The 23,859-nt window shown below is 44.2% G+C and overlaps 1 protein-coding gene across 1 annotated transcript in view; it reads left to right on the forward strand.

Annotated features, from left to right (window-relative positions):
- Positions 1-22,792, forward strand: part of PWWP2B (PWWP domain containing 2B) — a 74,730-nt gene extending 51,938 nt beyond the window's left edge. Inside the window, exon 3 of the mRNA XM_073595670.1 lies at positions 22,504-22,792. The gene's annotated coding sequence lies outside the window, so the exon portion shown is untranslated. The remainder of the gene's footprint in view (positions 1-22,503) is intronic.
- The last annotated feature ends 1,067 nt before the right edge of the window (positions 22,793-23,859 follow it).

The following is a 23,859-nucleotide window of genomic DNA, read 5'->3' on the forward strand; positions in this document are numbered from 1 at the left end:
CTACTCTATCCACTTTTAGGCGATCCCTTGAAAGCCAATCTCTTGAGGCCTATTCTGCCTATAAGTAATAAACACCACTATTTCTTTATCAACTCATCTCTGTTATTTCTTTGTATCATTTGACACTTTTTCCTTTAGATTGTAAGATCTCACAAGCAAGCCCCTCTGATCCCTTTTGTATTGAATTGTATTATAACTGTACGGTCTCCCTCCATTTTGTAAAGCACTGAGCAAACTGTTAGCGCTATTTAAATGCCGTATTATAATAAAATAATTGTAATAGTAATCTATACACTCATATTAGAGAGATCAAGCTCATGGGATACTTGACAGCAAGAATAAACAAAACGTTCGATAAATATGAAAGAATCTGGCCCCCTGAGCCCAACTAGAAGCCCAATCAGAATTTCTGTAAATGCGTATGTTTTGCAATTAATCTCCTAAGGGCACTGACACTTGGGAGGGGGGACGTTAGCGGTAAAGTGCTGCTAATATAAGTTAATATTAAAGCGCTGCTAATATTAGCGACGCTTTACCGCTGTAATAGCGGCGCTTTTCGGCTGCTAGCGGGGCACTTTTAATAAAGAGTTAAAAGTGCCCGCAAAGCGCTCTGCCGAAGCGCTTTGCAGGCGCTCCGGCAGCACTACCCATTGATTTTCAATGGGCAGGTGCGGTGGAGGAGTGGTGTACACACCGCTCCTCTACCATCCGAAAGATGCTGCTTGCAGGACTTTTTCTAACGTCCTGCAAGCGCAGCGCACCTATGTGAAAGCACTTGGGCCCTCATACTGGGGTTGCAGGGGAGGCATGTTTTAAGTGCTTTTACAGGCGCTATTTTTAACCCAAAAGCGCCTGAAAAACGCCCCAGTGTGAAAGGGGTCTAAAAAGTGATATTAAAGTCTTGTTTTAAAAAAAAAAAAAAAAAATAACAAACCTGTTATACTTGCCTGCTCTGTGTAGTGGTTTTGCACAGAGCAGCCCAGATCTTCCTCTTCTCGGGTCCCTCGCCGGTGCTCCTGGCCCCTCCCTCCTGCCAGGTGCCCCCACAGCAAGCCGCTTGCTATGGGGGCACCTGAGCCACCGCTCCTCGGCCCCATCCCCCTCCATACCTGAGCCCCCTCTCGATCCAGCGATGTCCAGGAGAGCCTTGCCTCTCCGGGGGTTTCGTACTCCTGATGGCTCACTGGCTGTGATTGAAATGCCAATCATGGGTGAGATACCCCAGGGAGGCAAGGCTCTCCTGGACATCGCTGGATTGAGAGGGGGCTCAGGTAAGAATAGAATGCATGAAGATAAAAAAAAAAAAAAAAAAAAGATAAAGAAGATTTAAAAAAATAAAAAATAAAAAAACCTTGTGCCTTCACAACCACATTAACTTTACCTGATTTTGGAACATAGGGCGTTTCTACTGCATCGGGACATATCCTGCTTTCTTCCACTCCCCCCATGGCCTTTCTTAAAGTGGTTCTAAACCCTTAAAGGAGAAGTATAGCCAAAGCTCGTTTACCTGTACTTATCCTATGGGTCACAGGAGTGCAATTCAATTTGTGTTCCTGTGACCCGTTTCCAGCAGAGAGCAGGCTGAAGTCCACTCTCCGTGGACGCCACCGTTATCAGTCCAAGCACCACGTCATCGCGACAATGGAAGTCTAGATCCACCAGGTACCTGCACCCCGTTTAGCCTCACAGCAAGCCGCTGAGAGCCTGAGATGGCCGCTCCCTCCACGGCCCAGCGTCCAATGGGCGAGGAGAAAGCAGAGCGGAGAGCTGCTGATTGACCGTCAGCAGCTCTCTGTTTGGGGAGCTGTCAGAACTGAGCGGTCGGCGGTGTTTGATTGCTCGGTTCTCAGTGTAGCGGTATCGGGGAACAGATGCAGCATCCACCTAGGTAAGTATAAATCAGGAAAAAAAAAAAAAAAATTCATACTCCAAGGTTTTTTACCTTACATTAAGATTTTTATTAGTTTTGAACAAATACAGGGTTACAAATTTACATAAATGCAGATTGTACAAATATTTTAGGTAACAAGTTGGTACTTTACAGATAATGTTCCATGTATGACATCCTATCATGGATACATTAGTAATAGTGATATTCAAAGTATTTTTAATCTCATCTTTTAGAGTCATAGATATCGTAGCCCAGATATGAAGTGTATTACATATCTTGTACATGGATCTATTATTAGAGGTCGATCACCTTACTTAGAATTACCAATTTTGACCTTGTAGAGCGTAACATATATAAAACAATAGAAGAAACCGTTAAACATAACAAAAAAGAAAAAAAAATCCACTCTCGATAGTACTACGTCCGTAGTATCCTTCAACAACTACTACTACTGCTAGTCCTCACTTGCTACCTTTTTAGGTTACTCGTTGTTCACCTGCCATTCCATTGAACTTTTCAGAAGATGGTTAAATTCCAAATTCCGTTTTGACGCCATCTTTATTGCCATAGATCAAGGGTCTTCAAACTATGGCCCTCCAGTTGTTCAAGAACTACAATTCCCATCATGCCTAGTCATATCTGTGAATGTCAGAGTTTTACAAAGCCTCATGGGATGTGTAGTTCTGCAACAGCTGGAAGGCCGTAGTTTGAGGATCCCTGCCATAGATATTGACATATGAGTATTCATATAGGCAATGCAAATTTACCCTAGAAACTACTTCTGTGAGTGTGGAGATTTTTTTACCTTAATGGATTCTATCCATTAAGGTAAAAAAAAAAACCTGAGCTGCAGGATCCTACCAGACCACCCGCCATTCCCCACCATTTAGACTTCCATCCTCCATGATTGAAAGAACTGAAATCCAGTGAATGTAAGGGGCGGGCCAGGATCAGTCAGGCTGGAAGGAAAGAGCTAGAATCATGGGTGCTCAACCTTTGGTCCTCCAGCTGTTGCAGAACTACAAGTCCCATCATGCCTCTGCCTTTGAGGGTCATGCTTGTAACTGTCAGCAGCTTGCGATGCCTCATGGGACTTGTAGTACCGCAACAGCTAGAGGGCCACAGGCTGAGCACCAACGAGCTAGATGATGCTGGATGTCTTTCAGCCAGGAAATGAGATAAGCTCTTTCAGACTTGCTGCAGCTTCTAATGCACACTGTGAGAAACTTGTATTGTGCAGTGACATCATAGTAAGCAATTTCAGTACAGGACAACTGTGCACGACTGAGTCTGGGTTCACACTTGTGTGTTCAGACATCGCATCTGATTAACACCTCATTGCTGTGCAGATCACATGTGAAGTCTGTACAATGCAAATTCAGCCATACAAAACTGTATGGCTGAAATTGCATCAAATTCGCACCAAAATGGTGCAGGACCCTTTTTTTTTTTTTTTTTTTTTTTTTTGGTCCACACTTGAATCAGATCGCGTGGGTGTTCACACCCCTGCGATCCGATTCCTGCACCATTTCACAGTTCGCACTGCGATCAGATCCTGGGGTGTCGTCAACTTTACATTGGCACCCCCAGCGGTTCGCAGATGTCGGTGTGAACCAGTGTGCGATTCTGGAGCGATGTAGGAACCCGCAACGGTAACTTGCAGACATTGATACGTTTTATCTGCTTTTGCTGAAACATAGCTAATTTGCTGTTCATTGTCTGACTCCATCTACTGCTTTATGCCTGATATTTTTCCTTATTTATTTTATTGCCTTATTTATTTTTTCCTTTTTTTTTCTTTTTATTGATGATGATCAGCTCTACATAGTTGAAAGAAGAAAAGCTACACAAAAAAACAACAATTTAAATCCTTGCAGTTAGAGATGATGTCGTGGTGAAGTTTGTATATACAGAAAAGGTTTGCGCATTAGCAAATTTGTGAAGGGTTAGTCTATGCGGTTCTATTAGATATGGATAGAGCTCAGTAGAGTGCCTGTAGTGCAGAGCAGATTGGCAAGTATCACTTTACTTTATAGCTTTGCATGCAATTTCCTGCAGGGAAAGTACATTGCTTTCTACTGTCTTTTTCAGCCATATCATCTTGCTGAGCTATTAACGTTTATTACTTGGGATCATGACAAAGCTTTTCTGCCTGACCCTTTTTTTTTTTTTTTTTTTTTTTTTTTTTTTTTTTTTTTTTTTAGAAACGATATCCTGAGACTATGCATTCTTTCCCAAGGCAGCAAATATTCTGCACCTGGTGATCTAAAGATATAAAGCAGTGGTCTCCAAACTGCGGCTCCAGGGACTGGATGCGACCCTTTGCTTGCTTTTATCAGGCCCTTGGGACACTATTCCTCCCACTGATACAAGGAACTATTCCTCCCACTGGCCCCAGCGATGGGTCGCCGTTCCTCCCACTGGCCCCAGCGATGGGTCGCCGTTCCTCACCCCAACTGAAATTCCGTTCGTCTGTATGCAATTCCGACCCACAAAAAACATGCATGCTCGTAAGCATTGAACTTCATTTTCTCAGCTCGTCATAGTGTTGTACGTCACCGCGTTCTTGACGGTCGAAAGTTCAGAGAACTTTGGTACGACCGTGTGTATGCAAGCCAAGCTTGAGCGGTATTCCGTCCGGAAAAACCATGCAAGATGTTTCCAACGGAAATTCCGCTCGTGTGTACGGGGCATTAGTCCGTAGGGTTTAATATTGAATTGGCCCACCCTTTGCAGCTATAACCGCTTCAACTCTTCTGGGAAGGCTGTCCACAAGGTTTAGGAGTGTGTCTATGGGAATGTTTGACCATTCTTCCAGAAGCGCATTTGTGAGGTCAGGCACTGATAATGGACGAGAAGGCCTGGCTGTAGGTCGGTCACGTTCCTCCACCCCAAACTTGCTCGTCCCATTGCTTTGGGCACTGGTCCAAATCATTTGGTGGAGGGGAGATTAGAATGTGGGGGTTGTCTTTCAAGGGTTGGGCTTGGCCCCTTGGTTCCAGTGAGGGGAACCCTTAAGGCATTGGCATACTAAGACGTTTTGGACAATTTCATGCTCCCAACTTTTTGCCTAAACACATGAATAAAGAATGGTACAAAAACCCTCAGAGAGCAACTTCTCTCAACCATCCAAGAACAGTTTGGTGAGGAACGATGCCTTTTCCAGCATGATGGAGCACCTTGTCATAAGGTGAAAGTGATAACTAAGTGGCTTGGGGAACAAAACATCAACGGTTTGGGTCCATGGCCAGGAAACTCCCCAGATCTTCATCCTATTTAGAACTTGTGGTCAAGAATCGGGTGAACAAAAAAAACTCCACAAATTCTGACAAACTCCAAGCATTGATCATACAAGAATGGGCTGCCATCAGTCAGGATGTGGCCCAGAAGTTGATTGACAGCATGCCAGGGGGAATTGCAGAGGTCAACACAATAACATATTTTTTTTTTTTTTTTTTTCATGCAGACCAAACAGCCCCAGGGATTGGTGGCTGTGTTTAATGCAGTATTAAACTCAAAAACGCTGGGGGGGGTTCAACACATTGAGCACAATATAATAAACATTACCCAGTAAACTAACTGTTCCATTTCTTACCCCAGCCAGTAGTAACAGAGAATTTGCCTTAGATCTGGGGTCTCCAAACGTTCTAAAGAAAGGGCCAGTTTAATGTCCTTCAGACTTTAGGGGGAACCGGACTGTGCCCAATGGGAGTAAACCATGCCCAATATTAGGGGGAGAAATAGTTGGTGCCAGTGGGAGGAATAGTGCCCCATTGTTGATGCCAGTGGAAGGAATAGTGCCCCATTGTTGTTAGTGGAGGGAATTATGCCCCATTGTTGGTGTCAATGGCAGGAATAATTCCTCATGGGCCAGGAAAAGTTAAGCAAAGTTTGGAGAACACTGCCTTAGAGGATTAGGAATAGATTTTTTTTTTTTACCTGTTTTTAGAGCAAATTGGATCATGCTTCTTTAGGGATTTTTTTTTTTCCTTCCTCGATCAATTGTGGGAATAGTTCTGTTTATGGAAGTTTTCAATTTATTTTTTTTCTATTTGTTGGACTTGTGTCCTCCTCCCTTTTTTTTTTTTTTTTTTTTTTTCTCTTCAGCCTGACTTGACTATATACACTATGAATTTTGGGTGAATGTCTGATTAACCAGCTAAAATTTGCTGCTTGGGTAGCCCTGTCTCCACCCTCCTGCAATGAATTCCATGGATTGAAAAATGGAAGGGGCTGGAAAGAAAAATATTGGCCAAACAGCAGCTGAATCTAATCGGATGCAACCACTGTTCAGATATTTAACAGCTGGTACCAGGCTAAAGCCAAACCATAGATGGCTTGAATCTTGGCTGGTTCAGCAGGGTCAGGCTGAATGTACCCAAGTCGATCCATCAATCGACTTTGGGTACAACCAGCATGTCGGATTACCAGAATGCGACTTTTGTCAGTGGCAGTAGGCTCTAGCGATAATTGCGGTACCCCAGCAGGAACAGCTCTCTGCGCCCCCTGCTGGGAGAGCGCTATAGCTCAGTGGGAAGGATTCCCCCATCAACACAGTCAGTGGTTGCAGGAAAGAAAATCGCATGGGCTTCATAAGCTTGCAAGCTTATGAAGACTAAAAGAAGACCCCGATAGCGGCTGCATCTGATTGGATGAAGCCGCTCTTAAACTGACAATTTCCTGCCTGGCTGCTTCTTCTGTATTTCAGGTGAAGGATGTCGGATGGGAGGGGGCCCAGTAGAGCCAGCCACATAGCGCATTTCAACTGGCTCATTGGGGACTGGTCTAAATTCACACGGCTTTAGGAAACCAATAAAAATTCTTTCCAATTGTCAATGATAGGCGCACAAACCGCAGTTCTGTATTTTGTGATTCTATAAATGTGTGCTATCGACTTCACACTTGACCTAGTTTGTTCATTAACTAAGTAAATAGGCTTTTTTATTCCGGCGGCTTTGTACCAGAAATACAGTTCAATACATGGTTAAGTCGAAGGCACATTAGAGCGAAACGGTCATTTGCTTTAGAAGTGGGGAGTGTCTCTGCGCTACTGATTAGGATGTCTAATTATGTTTCTTCTTAATATTGATTGCGTCCTTGCTGGTCCCAAGTGGTTTCATAGCTCTGTCATCAATCATTTGTGCTGTTGCTTAGGAATGATAAATGGATTTTTTTTTTTCCTTCTCCCAGCTAATCTGCCAAATCATTTTAAAGGGATATTCACAATTTCTTTTGCGCAGGATGGTGTGCTTTTGGTCAGTCTAGTTTTTGCTGCTTTTGTAGGTTATTCAGAATTTCATATAGTGGACAGTACTGAATTGTCTGCATTGGATTATAAGATTTCACGCCTAAAGTATACAGTGAGGGGGGGAAAAGTTTTTGATCCTCTGCTGATTTTATAGGTTTGCCCACCAACAAAGAAGTGATCAGTCTATCATTTTAATGGTAGATTTTATTATAACCGTGAGAGGATAACTACAAAAATATCCAAAAAAACGCATTTCAAAAAAAGTTATAAATTGATTTGCATTTTATTGAGTGAAAGTATTTGACCCCTTCGCAAAACATGACTTAGTACTTGGTGGCAAAACCCTTGTTGGCAATCAGAGGTCAGACGTTTCTTGTAGTTGGCCACCAGCACACATCTCAGGAGGGTTTTTGTCCCACTCCTCTTGCAGATCCTCTCCAAGTCATTAGGGTTTTGAGGCTGACGTTTGGTAACTCGAACCTTCAACTCCCTCCACATATTTTCTATGGGTTTAAGATCTGGAGCTAGGCCACTCCAGGAACTTAATGTGCTTCTTTCTGAGCCCCTGTTTGTTGCCTTGGCCGTGTGTTTTGGATCATTGTCATGCTGGAATACCCATCCACGACCCATTTGTAATGCCCTGGCTGAGGGAAGGAGGTTCTCACCCAAGAGTTGACGGTACATGGCCCCGTCCATCATCCCTTTGATGCAGTAAAGTTGTCATGTCCGCTTAGCAGAAAAACACCCCCAAAGAATGTTTCCACCTCCATGTGTGATGGTGGGGATGGTGTTCTTGGTGTCATAAGCAGCATTCCTCCTCCTCCTCCGAGTTGAGTTGATGCCAAAGAGCTCGATTTTGGTCTCATCTGACCCCACAACTTTCACCCAGTTCTCTGAATCATTCAGATGTTCATTAGCAAACTTCAGACGGGCCTGTACATGTGCTTTCTAGTGCAAGGGGACCTTGCAGGCGCTACAGGATTTCGGTCCTTCACAGTGTAGTGTCTGCCTTGAGATCATTGACATTCTCCCGTGTAGTTCTGGGCTGATTCCTCACTGTTCTCATGATCATTGAAACTCCACGAGGTGAGATCTTGCATGGAGCCCCAGATCGAGGGAGATTGACCATCATATTCCAAAAAGATTTTTAGAGATTAAAGTGATTGTAAAGTCGTCTGTTATTTTAATAGAGAGAAAAAAAAAACATGTTATACTTGCCTGCTCTGTTGCAGTTGTTTTTCACAGAGCAGCCCAGATACTCCTTCTCGGGTGCCTCTTCTATACTCCTGGCCCCTCCCTCCTGTCGAGTGCCCCCACAGCAAGCAGCTTGCTATGGGGGCACCCAAGCTGAGCCGCTGCTCTGTGTGTCCATTCAGACATGGAGCTGCGGTTCGGCCCTGCCTCCTCTCTCCTGATTGGCTAACTGACTTTGCTAGCAGCAGGGGCCAGTGGCGCCGCTGCTGTGTCTCAGCCAATCAGGAGGGAGAGTCCCAGATGGCCTAGACACTTGTGGATGTCGCTGGACAGAGATGGAGCTCAGGTAAGTATTAGTGGGGCTGCTGCACATAGACTGCATTAACATAAACAAAAGCCTGACTTTACAACCACTTTAAGTGCCGGTTCACACAGGGGCGGCACGACTTGCAGGTCGCCTCACCGAGGCGACCTGCACACGACTTCGGCGACTTGCAAAACGACTTCTGTATAGAAGTCAATGCAAGTCGCCCCAAAAATACTACAGGAACCTTTTTCTAAGTCAGAGCGACTTGCGTCGCTCCTATTAGAACGGTTCCAGTACAGAACGGAAGGCGACTTGTCAGGTGGCTAGGTCGCCTGACAAGTCGCCCCTGTGTGAACCGGCAGTAAGAGGTTGATTTTGCAGGTGTAGATTTAAAACAATAGTCCTACATTATATGTAGTTAAATGACTAATCTTCATATCAATTAAAGTCTAGGGTGGTAAATAGAGAATGTAATCAATCATTTGTGCTACAGAAATTTCAGGATTGTATAATAGACATAGAACTGGGCATGATGTCGGGTACCATGTGCCTCATTCTTGTGTGCTGCATGTCCGACCGCCAATCGGTGCCACCTGCCAGTGCCACCACCAATCAGTGCCACCTACCAGTACCACCGCCAATCAGTGCCAACCAGTGCCACCTACCACCTTCAACCAGTGCCACCTGCCAGTGCCAATAGTGCCACCTGCCAGTTCCAAACCAGTGCTACCTGCCAGTGCCACCTTCCAGTGCCACTGCCAATCAGTGCCACTGCTAGCCAGCGCCACCTGCCAGTGCCAACCAGTGCCATGTCAGTTCCAAACCAGTGCCACCTGCCAGTGCCATCTGTTAGTGCCAGCCAGTGCCACCTTCCAGTGGCAATCAGTGCCACCTGCCTTAGCCAACCATTGCCATCTGTACTGAAGACATCAAGTGTGTGGTAGAGTGACAGGAGCAAGCAGGGAGGAGTGGAGTGGGTGAGGTTTTTTTTTTTTTTAAATCGGCCTAAAATATCAGCCACAAAAATCGGCATTGTATATCGGCCGCCACAATTTCTAAATATCGGCATCGGCCAGACAAAAACCCATATCGGTCGACCTCTAGTCTCCATACTGTGGCCCTTTGCTTGCTTCGCCCCCCAACCCCCCCCCCCCCCCCCCACTGTCCGCTACAGTGGGGCATAGTTCTTGCCACTGACACCGACCATGGGGCACGAATCCTTCCACGGGCAACACTGGTGGCATACTATTACTCCCCTAATACCAATCACATTGTTTACTCCACCGGACGCCAGCACATTATCTACTGTCACAGTGTGGCCCTTGTAAAGTTTGAAGGACGGTAAACTGGCCCTTTGTTTAGAAAGTTTGGAGACCCCAGTACTAGATTAATGGAAGTAGTTCTCACATTAGCAAGACATTTTCTGAATCTGCCTACCAAGACCAGCTATGAATTCACCGTTTAGTGATCAGAAACTTATCGTCCCAAGCACCACTGGCAGATTTTGTAACGCTGGTCTTGAAGTGGAGGAAAAGACAAAGTAATTAAAAAATGTTCCCTCCTCCTACCTACCCTGTCTAACCTGTATAAGGATGTGTGCACTTGCCTATTTTTAATTTGCTCCGGTCCAGTCATGTGATCATGCAGCTCCGCACTTTGACAATGGCTGGGAATACCCAGACCAGTGATGCCACCCATAGGTTCCCATGGCCAAACCGTCATCGGCATTCCGGTGAGGCAGAGCTTCGGGATTACATCACCAGACTGGAGCAAATTTCTTTTTTTCTTTTTAATACAGGTAGGAGGTGGGGGAGGGAACAATTTTAAGAATAGTTGGGTTTGGGCTTTTCTTCCACTTAAAGCGGAGTTCCACACAAAAATGGAACTTCCGCTTTTCGGAACCCTCCCCCCCTCCGGTGTCACATTTGGCACCTTTCAGGGGGGAGGGGGGTGCAGATACCTGTCTAAGACAGGTATTTGTATCCACTTCCGGCATAGACTCCCATGGGAGTCTATGCCTCTTCCTGTCCCTTCGCGCTTTCTCCTGGGAAACACACAGGTCCCAGGAGAGAGCGGGGACCACTTACGATGCGCATCGCGACTTGCGCATGCGCAGTAGGGAACTGGGAAGTGAAGCCGCAACGCTTCACTTCCTGATTCCCTCACCTAGGATGGCGGCAGCAGCTGCCGAGAACCGAGCGGGTTCTCGGCATCGCCTGCCGACATCGTTGGACCCTGGGACAGGTAAGTGGCCATTTTATTAGTCAGCAGCTGCAGTATTTGTAGCTGCTGGCTTTTAATATTTTTTTTTTTTATTTATTTTATTTTTTTTTTGAGGTTTGGGTGGACTCCCTCTTTAACCAAACAAGGATAGTTGGCACAGACTCTTTTGTTTGTTTTTTTTTTGTTTTGTTTGTTTTTTTGTTTTGTTTTAATAAAATGTGGGAGTAACGATTGGGCAAATCTTGTTAGGAGCAAACACAGCAGTTTCACTTGTATACAGTACTGGCCTGATTTGCAGAGCCCTGAATATAGTTTTGTGTACTCATTCCTAGTAAATGTATATTTTATTTTATTTTTTTATTTTTTTTTTTTTTAGCAGATGACTGCCACCACTTCATGCCTATTATGCTTCTCACATATTAGTCCTCTTTTTCTTTTTTTTTTTTTCTCCTGGCTAAACATTGTCATGTGAGAAAGCTGCATGTCTGTGTGATGTGTCATGGTAGGGTGGTGACGCCTAAACAGTGTACATTGCAAAAGCTTGCAGCCAGATACAGCTTTATGATTCCCTTCAAAGCAGGTGTTATCCGAAGACTTGAATAAAATCATTAACACATTCATATTTCACTTAAAAAAAAAAAAAAAAATTGATTTAATGCATTCTTAACTTAAAGAGAAATTCCACCTCTATAGCTGAGTTTTGCTCATAAAACATACTTGTACCGCCCGCAGTGTAATTTAGGGATCTGCCTCTCCATTGCAGCCCACCCGGCCCCACCATCTTCTTCTGATGTCTTTAGAGGGGCTGACTATCTCGTCCGGGTTCTTGCAGCAGGTCCATGCGCATGCATGTCATTACCGGACAGGCTGTGAAAGCCATGAAGAGACGGTTGGCCCCCCCTGATAGCACAATCCATATGCCGTAAAGTACCCTGTGACCTCCTGGGATACCCACATCACACATCCCAGGAGGCTGCAGGCAACTAACTGTATTAAGTAATTCTCGTTTAGGCGAGACACCCATAAGTGCTGTAAGGGGTTCCCAGGAATGGTATTGTCCAAAAATAAATAAATGTAAGCAATCAATTGTGTGAAAGGCAGGGGGCAGGAAGTGAATGGGGAGGGTAAAAGTCCAATTTTACTAGTTGGTTGTCTACACCAACATAGCCACTGTGTATACAGGTTTTGATGATCTAGCCCGAGGGTCTCCAAACTTTCTTTTAAACCAAGGGCCAGTTTACTGTCCTTTAAACTTTAGGAGGGCCAGACTGGCCAATGAGAGTAGAAAAGGGCCTCTATTGGTAGTCAATGAAGGTAAAAATAAATAAAAAAATATAGTACTTGTGGTCAGTAGGAGGAACAATAGCCCCCCATAAATGGTATCCGTGAGAGAAATAGTGCTCCATCTTTGGTGTCAGTGGGAGAATAGTGCCCCATCATTGGTATTAGTGGGAGGAATAGTGCCCCATCATTGGTGTCAGTGAGAGACTAGTGCCCCATCATTGGTATTAGTGGAAGGAATAGTGTCCCATCATTGGTGTCAGTGGGAGGAATAGTGTCCCCTAATTGGTATTGGTGGAAGGAATAGTGTCCCATCATTGGTATTAGTGGAAGGAATAGTGTCTCATCTTTGGTGTCAGTGGGAGGAATAGTGCTCCATCTTTGGTGTCAGTGGGAGGACTAGTGCCCCACCATTGGTGTGAGTGGAAGGAATAGTGTCCCATCACTGGTGTGAGTGGAAGGAATAGTGTCCCATCACTGGTGTGAGTGGAAGGAATAGTGTCCCATCACTGGTGTGAGTGGAAGGAATAGTGTCCCATCATTGGTGTCAGTGGAAGGAATAGTGCTCCATCTTTGGTGTCAGTGGGAGAATAGTGCCCCATCATTGGTATTAGTGGGAGGAATTGTGCCCCATCATTGGTGTCAGTGGGAGACTAGTGCCCCATCATTGGTGTCAGTGGGAGACTAGTGGCCCATCATTGGTATTCGTGGGAGGAATAGTGCCCCATCATTGGTGTCATGGGAGGAATGGTGTCCCATCATTGGTATTAGTGGGAGGAATAGTGCTCCATCATTGGTATTAGTGGGAGGAATAGTGCTCCATCATTGGTATTAGTGGGAGGAATAGTGCCCCATCTTTGGTGTCAGTGGGAGAATAGTGCCCCATCATTGGTATTAGTGGGAGGAATAGTGCCCCATCATTGGTGTCATGGGAGGAATAGTGTCCCATCATTGGTATTAGTGGGAGGAATAGTGCCCCATCATTGGTGTCAGTGAGAGACTAGTGCCCCATCATTGGTATTAGTGGGAGGAATAGTGTCCCATCATTGGTGTCAGTGGGAGGAATAGTGTCCCCTAATTGGTATTGGTGGAAGGAATAGTGTCCCATCATTGGTATTAGTGGAAGGAATAGTGTCTCATCTTTGGTGTCAGTGGGAGGAATAGTGCTCCATCTTTGGTGTCAGTGGGAGGACTAGTGCCCCACCATTGGTGTGAGTGGAAGGAATAGTGTCCCATCACTGGTGTGAGTGGAAGGAATAGTGTCCCATCACTGGTGTGAGTGGAAGGAATAGTGTCCCATCACTGGTGTGAGTGGAAGGAATAGTGTCCCATCACTGGTGTGAGTGGAAGGAATAGTGCTCCATCTTTGGTGTCAGTGGGAGAATAGTGCCCCATCATTGGTATTAGTGGGAGGAATTGTGCCCCATCATTGGTGTCAGTGGGAGACTAGTGCCCCATCATTGGTGTCAGTGGGAGACTAGTGGCCCATCATTGGTATTCGTGGGAGGAATAGTGCCCCATCATTGGTGTCATGGGAGGAATGGTGTCCCATCATTGGTATTAGTGGGAGGAATAGTGCTCCATCATTGGTATTAGTGGGAGGAATAGTGCCCCATCTTTGGTGTCAGTGGGAGAATAGTGCCCCATCATTGGTATTAGTGGGAGGAATAGTGCCCCATCATTGGTGTCATGGGAGGAATAGTGTCCCATCATTGGTATTAGTGGGAGGAATAGTGCCCCATCATTGGTGTCATGGGAGGAATAGTGTCCCATCATTGGTATTAGTGGGAGGAATAGTGCCCCATCATTGGTATTATTGGGAGGAATAGTGCCCATCTTTGGTGTCAATAGGAAGAATAGTGCCTCATATCATTGAGAGGAATAGTGCCCCAAGAGCCGGATAAAGTCCAGCAAAGGTCCGCATCCGGCCCTCGGGCTGCAGTTTGGAGACCACTGATCTAGACGTATTGTGCCTAGAACATATGTACTACAATATGTATGAATTTTCCATAACAAAAACCACATTCACAGTTAGAATTATATTTGTTCTAGAAAACAGTTTTCTTCATTGCTCCCTTGAATTTATTTTTAGGCACTATTGGTGAAAACAATTGCAGATTTCACCCCATTAACCATTGGGAAAATTAAAGGAACATTCCAAAAATAAAGATTTTCTAACATAATACTGTTAGTGTATGGACAGCTTTACTTTGTACAGGTTAATGGCAGATATCGGGGAAAGCAAGGCCCTAGTATGAAAGAGGAACTAAATCAAAGGGGTGCACAGAACAGGGTTTTCTGTCTAATAAGTGAAATCATAGACACTTTGCACTACCTGTTCCTAGGCAAAACGTTTCGTCTTAAAGTGGGGTTCCACCCAAAAAAAAGTACATGAAAAATCCTAAAAAAAAAACCCCAAAAAAATTTGGATTTTTTTTTTTTTTTTTTTTTTTTACTTACCTCTAAATGCCTGTTGCTAGGGGGTCCCTCGTAGTCTGCCTCTTCTTCCAGTGCCTGGGCTGGTGACATCACTTCCCCCCAGGCACAGGAAGGGCTCGGCTCTACTCCCTCCCTCCTGTCAATCATCTGGGACCCATTACAGGTCCCAGGTGACTGAGCAGCCAATCACGGCGCGTGGCGCCGCTCGCGCATGCGCAGTGGGTGCCAGGCTGTGAAGCCACAGCCCGGCGCCCACAGTTGCAATGCCGGCGCCGCTGAACGGAGGGGGAGACGAGCGGGGCTTCGATCCCCCGCGTCGCTGGACCCAGGGACAGGTAAGTGTCCAATTAACCAGTTGCCGACCGCCGCACGACTATATACGTCGACAGAGCGGCACGGGCAGGCAAAAGGACGTATATGTACGTCCTTGCCTGCCCGCAGGTGGGGGGTCCGATCGGACCCCCCCCCCGGTGCCTGCGGCGGTCGGCAAATCTCCCCCGGCGATCGGAGGTGAGGGGGAGGCCATCCATTCGTGGCCCCCCCCTCGCGATCGCTCTCAGCCAATGGGATCATTTCCCTGCCTCTGTATTGTACACAGAGGCAGAGGAAATGATGTCATCTCTCCTCGGCTCGGTATTTTCCGTTCCGGGCCGAGGAGAGAAGACTGCAATGTAAGTGCACCAACACACTACACACAGTAGAACATGCCAGGCACACTAAACACCCCGATCCCCCCCCCTGTCACAAACTGACACCAGCAGGTTTTTTTTTTGTTTTTTTTTTTTCTGATTACTGTATTGGTGTCAGTTTGTGACAGTTACAGTGTCAGGGCAGTGAGTGTTAGGCCCCCTGTAGGTCTAGGGTACCCCCCTAACCCCCCTAATAAAGTTTTAACCCCTTGATCACCCCCTGTCACCAGTGTCGCTAAGCGATCATTTTTCTGATCGCTGTATTAGTGTCGCTGGTGACGCTAGTTAGGGAGGTAAATATTTAGGTTCGCCGTCAGCGTTTTATAGCGACAGGGACCCCTATATACTACCTAATAAATGTTTTAACCCCTTGATTGCCCCCTAGTTAACCCTTTCACCACTGATCACTATATAACCGTTACGGGTGACGCTGGTTAGTTTGTTTATTTTTTATAGTGTCAGGGCACCCGCCGTTTATTACCGAATAAAGATTTAGCCCCCTGATCGCCCGGCGGTGATATGCGTCGCCCCAGGCAGCGTCAGATTAGCGCCAGTACCGCTAACACCCACGCACGCAGCATACGCCTCCCTTAGTGGTATAGTATCTGATCGGATCAATATCTGATCCGATCAGATCTATACTAGCGTCCCCAGCAGTTTAGGGTTCCCAAAAACACAGTGTTAGCGGGATCAGCCCAGATACCTGCTAGCACCTGCATTTTGCCCCTCCGCCCAGCTCGGCCCAGCCCACCCAAGTGCAGTATCGATCGATCACTGTCACTTACAAAACACTAAACGCATAACTGCAGCGTTCGCAGAGTCAGGCCTGATCCCTGCGATCGCTAACAGTTTTTTTGGTAGCATTTTGGTGAAATGGCAAGCACCAGCCCCAGGCAGCGTCAGGTAAGTCCCAGTACCGCTAACACCCACGCACGCACCGTACACCTCCCTTAGTGGTATAGTATCTGAACGCATCAATATCTGATCCGATCAGATCTATACTAGCGTCCCCAGCAGTTTAGGGTTCCCAAAAACGCAGTGTTAGCGGGATCAACCCAGATACCTGCTAGCAACTGCGTTTTGCCCCTCCGCCCGGCCCAGCCCAGCCCACCCAAGTGCAGTATCGATCGATCACTGTCACTTACAAAACACTAAACGCATAACTGCAGCGTTCGCAGAGTCAGGCCTGATCCCTGCGATCGCTAACAGTTTTTTTTGTAGCGTTTTGGTGAACTGGCAAGCACCAGCCCCAGGCAGCGTCAGGTTAGTGCCAGTAGCGCTAACACCCACGCACGCACCGTACACCTCCCTTAGTGGTATAGTATCTGAACTGATCAATATCTGATCCGATCAGATCTATACTGGCGTCCCCAGCAGTTTAGGGTTCCCAAAAACGCAGTGTTAGCGGGATCAGCCCAGATACCTGCTAGCACCTGCGTTTTGCCCCTCCGCCCGGCCCAGCCCAGCCCACCCAAGTGCAGTATCGATCGATCACTGTCACTTACAAAACACTAAATGCATAACTGCAGCGTTCGCAGAGTCAGGCCTGATCCCTGCGATCGTTAACAGTTTTTTTGGTAGCGTTTTGGTGAACTGGCAAGCGCCAGCGGCCTAGTACACCCCGGTCGTAGTCAAACCAGCACTGCAGTAACACTTGGTGACGTGGCGAGTCCCATAAGTGCAGTTCAAGCTGGTGAGGTGGCAAGCACAAGTAGAGTCCCGCTGCCACCAAAAAGACAAACACAGGCCCGTCGTGCCCATAGTGCCCTTCCTGCTGCATTCGCCAATCCTAATTGGGAACCCACCACTTCTGCAGCGCCCGTACTTCCCCCATTCACATCCCCAACCAAATGCAGTCGGCTGCATGAGAGGCATTTTTATGTACCCCTACCCCTACCCAACGAACCCCCCCCAAAAAAGATGTTGTGTCTGCAGCAAGCGCGGATATAGGCGTGACACCCGCTATTATTGTCCCTCCTGTCCTGACAATCCTGGTCTTTGCATTGGTGAATGTTTTGAACGCTACCATTCACTAGTTGAGTATTAGCGTAGGGTACAGCATTGCACAGACTAGGCACACTTTCACAGGGTCTCCCAAGATGCCATCGCATTTTGAGAGACCCGAACCTGGAACCGGTTACAGTTATAAAATTTACAGTTACAAAAAAAGTGTAAAAAAAAAAAAAACACAAACAAAAATATAAAATAAAAAATAATAGTTGTCGTTTTATTGTTCTCTCTCTATTCTCTCTCTCTCTATTCTCTCTATTGTTCTGCTCTTTTTTACTGTATTCTATTCTGCAATGTTTTATTGTTGTTATTATGTTTTATCATGTTTGCTTTTCAGGTATGCAATTTTTTATACTTTACCGTTTACTGTGCTTTATTGTTAACCATATTTTTGTCTTCAGGTACAGCATTCACGACTTTGAGTGGTTATACCAGAATGATGCTTGCAGGTTTAGGTATCATCTTGGTATCATTCTTTTCAGCCAGTGGTCGGCTTTCATGTAAAAGCAATCCTAGCGGCTAATTAGCCTCTAGACTGCTTTTACAAGCAGTGGGAGAGAATGCCCCCACCACCCCCACCACCGTCTTCCGTGTTTTTCTCTGGCTCTCCTGTCTCAACAGGGAACCTGAGAATGCAGCCGGTGATTCAGCCAGCTGACCATAGAGCTGATCAGAGACCAGAGTGGCTCCAAACATCTCTATGGCCTAAGAAACCGGAAGCTACGAGCATTTTATGACTTAGATTTCGCCGGATGTAAATAGCGCCATTGGGAAATTGGGGAAGCATTTTATCACACCGATCTTGGTGTCATCAGATGCTTTGAGGGCAGAGGAGAAATCTAGGGTCTAATAGACCCCAATTTTTTCAAAAAAAAGAGTACCTGTCACTACCTATTGCTATCATAGGGGATATTTACATTCCCTGAGATAACAATAAAAATGATTAAAAAAAATAAAAAATGAAAGGAACAGTTTTAAAATAAGATAAAAAAGCAAAAAAATAATAAAGAAAAAAAAAAAAAAAAAAAAAAAAAGCACCCCTGTCCCCCCTGCTCTCGCGCTAAGGCGAACGCAAGCGTCGGTCTGGCGTCAAATGTAAACAGCAATTGCACCATGCATGTGAGGTATCACCGCGACGGTCAGATCGAGGGCAGTAATTTTAGCAGTAGACCTCCTCTGTAAATCTAAAGTGGTAACCTGTAAAGGCTTTTAAAGGCTTTTAAAAATGTATTTATTTTGTTGTCACTGCACGTTTGTGCGCAATTGTAAAGCATGTCATGTTTGGTATCCATGTACTCGGCCTAAGATCATCTTTTTTATTTCATCAAACATTTGGGCAATATAGTGTGTTTTAGTGCATTAAAATGTAAAAAAGTGTGTTTTTTCCCCAAAAAATGCGTTTGAAAAATCGCTGCGCAAATACTGTGTGAAAAAAAAAAAATTAAACACCCACCATTTTAATCTGTAGGGCATTTGCTTTAAAAAAATATATAATGTGTGGGGGTTCAAAGTAATTTTCTTGCAAAAAAAATAATTTTTTCATGTAATCAAAAAGTGTCAGAAAGGGCTTTGTCTTCAAGTGGTTAGAAGAGTGGGTAATGTGTGACATAAGCTTCTAAATGTTGTGCATAAAATGCCAGGACAGTTCAAAACCCCCCAAATGACCCCATTTTGGAAAGTAGACACCCCAAGCTATTTGCTGAGAGGCATGTCGAGTCCATGGAATATTTTATATTGTGACACAAGTTGCGGGAAAGAGACAAATTATTATTATTTTTTTTTTTTTTTTGCACAAAGTTGTCACTAAATGATATATTGCTCAAACATGCCATGGGAATATGTGAAATTACACCCCAAAATACATTCTGTTGCTTCTCCTGAGTACGGGGATACCACATGTGTGAGACTTTTTGGGAGCCTAGCCACGTATGGGACCCCGAAAACCAAGCACCGCCTTCAGGCTTTCTAAGGGCGTAAATTTTTGATTTCACTCTTCACTGCCTATCACAGTTTCGGAGGCCATGGAAAGCCCAGGTGGCACAAACCCCCCCCCAAATGACCCCATTTTGGAAAGTAGACACCCCAAGCTATTTGCTGAGAGGTATAGTGAGTATTTTGCAGACCTCACTTTTTGTCACAAAGTTTTGAAAATTAAAAAAAGAAAAAAAAAATTTTTTTTTTTGTCTTTCTTCATTTTCAAAAACAAATGAGAGCTGCAAAATACTCACCATGCCTCTCAGCAAATAGCTTGGGGTGTCTACTTTCCAAAATGGGGTCATTTGGGGGGGGTTTGTGCCACCTGGGCATTCCATGGCCTCCGAAACTGTGATAGGTAATGAGGAGTGAAATCAAAAATGTACACCCTTAGAAATCCTGAAGGCGGTGATTGGTTTTCGGGGGCCCGTACGTGGCTAGGCTCCTAAAAAGTCCCACACATGTGGTATCCCCGTACTCAAGAGAAGCAGCAGAATGTATTTTGGGGTGCAATTCCACATATGCCCATGACCTGTGTGAGCAATATATCATTTAGTGACAACTTTGTGCAAAAAAAAAAAAAATAAATAAATAAATTGTCACTTTCCCGCAACTTGTGTCAAAATATAAAATATTCCATGGACTCAACATGCCTCTCAGCAAATAGCTTGGGGTGTCTACTTTCCAAAATGGGGTCATTTGGGGGGGGGTTGTGCCATCTGGGCATTTTATGGCCTTCAAAACTGTGATAGGTAGTGAGGAGTAAAATCAAAAATGTACGCCCTTAGAAATCCTGAAGGCAGTGATTGGTTTTCGGGGCCCCGTATGCGGCTAGGCTCCCAAAAAGTCCCACACATGTGGTATCCCCATACTCAGGAGAAGCAGCTAAATGTATTTTGGGGTGCAATTCCACATATGCCCATGGCCTGTGTGAGCAATATATCATTTAGTGACAACTTTTTGTAATTTTTTTTTTTTTCATTATTCAATCACTTGGGACAAAAAAAATGAATATTCAATGGGCTCAACATGCCTCTCAGCAATTTCCTTGGGGTGTCTACTTTCCAAAATGGGGTCATTTGTGGGGGTTTTGTACTGCCCTGTCATTTTAGCACCTCAAGAAATGACATAGGCAGTCATAAATTAAAGACTGTGTAAATTCCAGAAAATGTACCCTAGTTTGTAGGCGCTATAACTTTTGCGCAAACCAATAAATATACACTTATTGACATTTTTTTTACCAAAGACATGTGGCCAAATACATTTTGGCCTAAATGTATGACTAAAATTGAGTTTATTGGATTTTTTTTAGAACAAAAAGTAGAAAATATCATTTTTTTTCAAAATTTTCGGTCTTTTTCCGTGTATAGCGCAAAAAATAAAAACGGCAGAGGTGATCAAATACCATCAAAAGAAAGCTCTATTTGTGGGAAGAAAAGGACGCAAATTTTGTTTGGTTACAGCATTGCATGACCGCGCAATTAGCAGTTAAAGCGTCGCAGTGCCAAATTGTAAAAAGTGCTCTGGTCAGGAAGGGGGTAAATCCTTCCGGGGCTGAAGTGGTTAAAAGTCAGCAGCTGCAGTATTTGTAGCTGCTGACTTTTAATTTTTTTTTTTTTTTTTGACTGGACCTCGGGTGAAACTCCTCTTTTAAATGAGCATGTTTTGTGTGTAATTTTTGCTCATTCATCTTTTTTCTTTTTTTTTGTTTTGTTTTTTTTTTTTTTTATTGGTTCACCTACGATTCCATGTGAAGCATTTGGGAGATAACAGAGCTCACGAAATATATCATATAGGCCTTGGAGCTGAATTTGTCTTGTTGGGAAATGAACAGATATTTTCTTGTTGCCTTTCAAGGACTGTTTGTTATGTCTATTTGGACATTCCTTGACCAGCTGAAGATAAGGGTATACTGTCCTCCATGGCACCAAACATTGTCCCACTGGGCACAACTCTTCACACAAGAGCCTGCACAACTACTAAACGGGTCATGAGTATTGTCTATACTTGTATACCTGTATATATTTTATATTTGTGCTTCCAATATTAGATTTCATAGAAAAAAAAATTGAATTTTAACAGAATTTTGCATCTTAGTTTTTCTATGCAGCTCATTGAATAGTTTCACTTTCCCTGTGTGGCCTGCGCTCTAAAATACCTTGATTCTACTATTCCTGATATAGATATGATTTACAGTATTGGCGTATAACACGCACACACCCCCCCCCCCCCCCCCCCCGAAAATAGGGGGAAAATCGCAGGTGCGTGTTATACGCCGTACCTCGGAGGGGGGAAATACAAAATGCATTTTTTAGTGTGTTTTCAGTTTTGCAGAGACACACTACAGTCCATTTAACATGGTTTCCTATGGATGTAGTTCACATCTGGGCATTTTATAGAAAAGGACCAGGGACTTTTTTTCTGTTTTTTGGTTCCATAGACTTCAATGGATCAAAAACGTGCATTGAAAAACGCAAACTGCACCCAGCATAGGTGTGAACCAGGCTGGGTTCACACTGTTGCGAATTGGATATGGGCCCCCCCCCCCCCCCCCCCCCCGCATCCAATTTGCATGTTAGGAGATTGTGACTGGCTCTCTGAAGCCGGCTTACACATCTCCGGTGCAAATTGCACAGAGTTCCTGTGCGTCTTTTGGTCCATTTGAGGTCCGAATTTTTGGATGAATTCAAATCGGACCTGAAACGGTGAGCAGGGACGGCACCAGACTCCTGTTGTGAGCCGTTCCGTATGGCAGTCTGAACCCTGTCTAAGGCGTTTTTCCATGTGCGATTTGTGTATGAATGCCGGATCTTCTTGGCAGGTCCTGCGCAAAAAAAAAAAAACACGTATGGTCTGTAAAGTGTGAATTTCCTCTGTATATGTACATTAAAAAAATCCTCTAGTGCCAAATATTAAAATAATATATTCTACTATTCAAGGGAGGAAGGTGAGATTTGCGTGAATTATTATTTTTTATATTTTTTTTTTTTTGCTGTAAAATTGGTGCTAGTTTACGGTTATTTATGCACCTTTTGTGTACAGGCCCATTGAAAGCAATGGACAGAAATCAAAATCCGTTTAAAAATAAAAAAAAAATCTCGAATGCCTAAAAACTATGGAGCCCGTGTAGAAGAGCCCTTTATTGTGGTAAAATATCTGATCTTGATTTTGCTTCGTCATTTGTCAATAGTAAATAAATGTGTGGCCATACATAATTCATATTTTTTTTTTCTCTTCTCTTCTTTAGATCAGAAGATCGGAACACAGCTGTTCTACTAGAGTTTCACTACGCCTATAACCATCCTAACAAATTCCCAATGGAGATTCTTGCAGCGGCCGCACTTTTGACAGCGAGATGAGTTCTCTGGTCATGTGTGAAGGACGGCGGTCACCTGGACCTCAAAGAGGAGCCTGCTACAGAGCTGACATGCAAAATTCTCAAGGACATTGACCCACAAATAAATCTGCTCTGCATTTTAATAATAGGGACTTAAGAACCGCAAAACAAACAAACGCAAACTTTAATTTATTAATTTTTTTTTTTTTTTAACTACAAAAAAAAATAAAAAATCTTGCTGCTGCTTAGTTTACAGGTAATAGACTAAAAGCTATGAAACAACATAACCAAACAGGAGTATTTAATCAAAGCTAAAAACATCCTAGAAAACTCAAAATAAGTGTCTTCAAAGGTAAAATTCAACAGTTTCAAAATATCAGTTACCCAATCTGGATCTTTTCTGCACAAAATGTTCTTTTTCTGAAATCGCTACCAAAGGAAACTGTAGTTTCAACTAGTATTTATTTAACAATGGTTTTAGGGATTTTATTTTTTTTATTTTATTTTTTTTTTTTTGGTTTGTTTTTAAATCCTAATGTGAACTTCATGTATTTACTAGATTACATGAACTTTTTTCAGGCTCTGTATTGGTTGATTTTCTCCCAAACTAGTAAAAACCTATTTTATTTTTAAAGTTTTTTTTTTTGTTTTTTTTTATTTACTGTATTCCAGTGCCTTTTTTATTTCAGCTGGTCTGCTTTCTAAAAATGAATGAAAGGTACATAGCAGTCAAATGAGGATTTTGAATTGCAATCGACTAAGGGCCGGTTCATACTAGAATTGCACAGGAATGCTGTCCGCAGTGCGATTTGTTAATTTGAATGGGCTACAGATCGCACCGGACTGCGCAAAAGTGGTGCATGCGCTACAAAAAAGCGTGGCGCACCAAATCACGTGGTACTGCAGTACCATGTGATCTGGTGTCCACAAACCCTGTGGGGTTTATTTACTAAAGGGAAATCCAATGTGCACTTGGAAGCAGGGCAGCTGTAAAATCACGGGGCCCTGTACAGCCTACCTGGTAGGGTCCCCCTAATATGTCAAAACAATATTTTCACACACAATACACTAAAATCCTTTTTAGCGAACACAAACCTAACCGAGAACCTGTGTGAATTGGCCCTATTTTAAATTGTTTGTTTATTTAAATTATAATTTTTGAAAAAAAGCTTCCATTTTTACTTACAATGTTTAATTTTTTTTTTTTTTTTTTTTACAGGACAGGGAAGCTGGCAGTGCCACGGGAGAGGGGTAGGGTTGTGGCAC

Source organism: Aquarana catesbeiana, linkage group LG08 (genome assembly GCF_042186555.1).
Source record: "Aquarana catesbeiana isolate 2022-GZ linkage group LG08, ASM4218655v1, whole genome shotgun sequence".
Taxonomy (NCBI): domain Eukaryota; kingdom Metazoa; phylum Chordata; class Amphibia; order Anura; family Ranidae; genus Aquarana; species Aquarana catesbeiana.